The sequence below is a fragment of the Capsicum annuum genome, unplaced genomic scaffold (assembly GCF_002878395.1).
Source record: "Capsicum annuum cultivar UCD-10X-F1 unplaced genomic scaffold, UCD10Xv1.1 ctg4032, whole genome shotgun sequence".
Lineage (NCBI taxonomy): Eukaryota > Viridiplantae > Streptophyta > Magnoliopsida > Solanales > Solanaceae > Capsicum > Capsicum annuum.
The window spans coordinates 1-2474 of NW_025847609.1; the positions used below are offsets into that span (position 1 = coordinate 1).

Below are 2474 nucleotides of genomic sequence, written 5' to 3' on the forward strand. Positions count from 1 at the left end.
CCAACGTCTTCTTATCCTTGACATCTGAAATTTGAAAAATAAGATAGTGAGCGTTAAACACTTATCAATAAGAAAAATATACTTCGGAGAGAGTATCCATTAATTGTTGTTATTGAAAAAAACATGAAAACTAATATGAGTGTAGAACTTAGCTATGAATACCTGTAAGTTTCTAGAAGTGAATATTCTTTCCTCTGTAATTCCTTTGCCTTCGCTGCTTCTTTCTCCTTGCCATCATAATTTTGTGTTCCAGCTCTTCAACGATAATTTCAAGCCATTTCATATTTCCAGTTGAGATGAAGATATATATTATGGATAGTACGATACATAGTCCGGTTCCATACCCCATAAAAGCGGCTTTCCAAAAATCATTCAGAAATTCATAGTTACTTTCATCATCAAGCGCAGATCCAGTATAAGTTTCCTCTGATGGTGAATCATGACCGTCATTACCACAACCTTTTGAAAGTGGAAATCCACGTAATCCATCATTACCTTCATATGAATTGTTCTCAAAGGTATGAAATTGATTTCCTTGAGGAATGCACCCTTCGAGATGAATGTAGGAGAGATTTAATACTTCGAGAGCTGTAAGAGAATCAAATTGTGCTGGTATCTCTCCTACAAGATGGTTACCTGACAGGTCCAATGATTCAACTGAAGATAAACTTCCAAGTGATCGCGGAATATGACCTTCCAATCCATTATGAGATAAATTTAGAACGCGAAGTGCACTGAGTTCACCTATGATGCTTGGAATATGTCCTTCAAATTTGTTGTTTGAAAGGTCAATAGTGGTGTACAAAAACAAGATACTCACAACTTCAAGATCCAATCCCTTTGTTACGACTGCTATGGAGTTTTGGTAATACCCATTTTCTTCATTACTTGGTGCCTTCTTTGTCGGATCAATTTTCCTCATGGCTTTCAAATGTTGAAACATACTCGTTGGTACGTTTCCAGTGAAGGCATTGGACGATAGATCTAACATTCGAAGCTCAAGAAACATGGTTCCACTCCCTAAAGTTTTAATGGGTCCATGCAACTTATTCGATCTCAAGCTTAAAACTCGCAACTCACGAAGAGTTCCCAACCACATTGGAAATGTATCATTGAGGAGATTGTCTCCTAAATCAAGAACTTCCAGTCGTTGGCAATTTTCCAAGGATAGTGGAATTTTTCCCTGTACCTTATTTCCATGCAAATTGAAGCTTTGGAGTGCACTTCCAATGCTAAAAGTTGTTGGAAGAGTAACGGAAAGATTGTTGTGCTGCATTTCAAGAACCTCAAGATGACCACTCATGTTGCCAAAACATTGCGGAATTGCTCCAATTAGATTGTTTCTACCCAAATCTAGACTTTGTAGTGAAGTTAAATTGCAAATAAACAACGGGAGCTCTCCACTGAGATTATTGTGTGACATCATCACATACTGGAGGCCACTGATATTACCCAAGCATTGCAGAATTTTTCCCTTCAAGTTGTTTCTCGACAAATGCAGGAATTTCAGTGATGTCAAATTACAAAAAGATGAAGGAATTTCAGATTGTTGTCACTGAGAAACAGGTATTGCAAATTTCTCAAATTGCCAATGGAAGACGGAATTGAACCAATGGGTTGATTATTGGATAATAGCAGATCATTGAGGTTTTTTCAGATTCCCCAATTCACTAGGAATTGGGCCAGAGAGTTGATTATCGGATAATTCCAGATGATTGAAGTTTTTCAGATTCCCCAACTCACTAGAAATTGGGCCAAAGAGCTGATTATTGGATAATACTAGATAATTGAGGTTTTTCAGATTCCACAACTCTCTAGGAATTGGGCCAGAGAGTTGATTATAGTGTAATAATAGATGATTGAGGCTTTTCAAATTCCCCAACTCACTAGGAATTGGACCAGAGAGATTATTATTTAATAATACCAGCTCATTGAGGTTTTTCACATTCCCCAACACACTTGGAATTGGGCCACAGAGTTGATTATTGTATAATTCCAGATAATTGAGGTTTATGAGAATCCCCAACACACTAGGGGTGGCAATATCAGTCCATATTTGTGAAAAGAGTTCATTTAACCCATATCTAGTGAATTGGATCACTCATATTTCAAATGGGTAAATATGGACTTCAACTCATTTTAAAAGCTCATACAAATATGGACAAAATGAGTGAAATATGGGTACCCATTTAAAAACAGAGATCACCCACCTATGCTTAAAGTTTCAATTTTTTTTTATTTTCTAGTTTCTTTTCTTCTTCTTTTTTTCTTTCTTTTTTTCCTTTAATTTGCTTTTTTTCTATTTCATTTTTTTTAATTTTTTACTCATTCCTTATAATTTTCTTTCTTTCTCATTTTTTCATCTATTTTTTTATTTTTTTATTTTTATTTCTTTTTTATTTGTATTCATTTTTTTTTCGCTTTCCCCTTTCTCATTCTTATTTCATCATTCATATTCGCTTGAAACCTACATG

At 35.2% G+C, this 2474-nt stretch overlaps 1 pseudogene; it reads right to left on the bottom strand.

The window, feature by feature from the left end:
- Positions 1-172: 172 nt before the first annotated feature.
- On the bottom strand, positions 173-2084 carry LOC124891732 (annotated as a pseudogene).
- Positions 2085-2474: the final 390 nt, after the last annotated feature.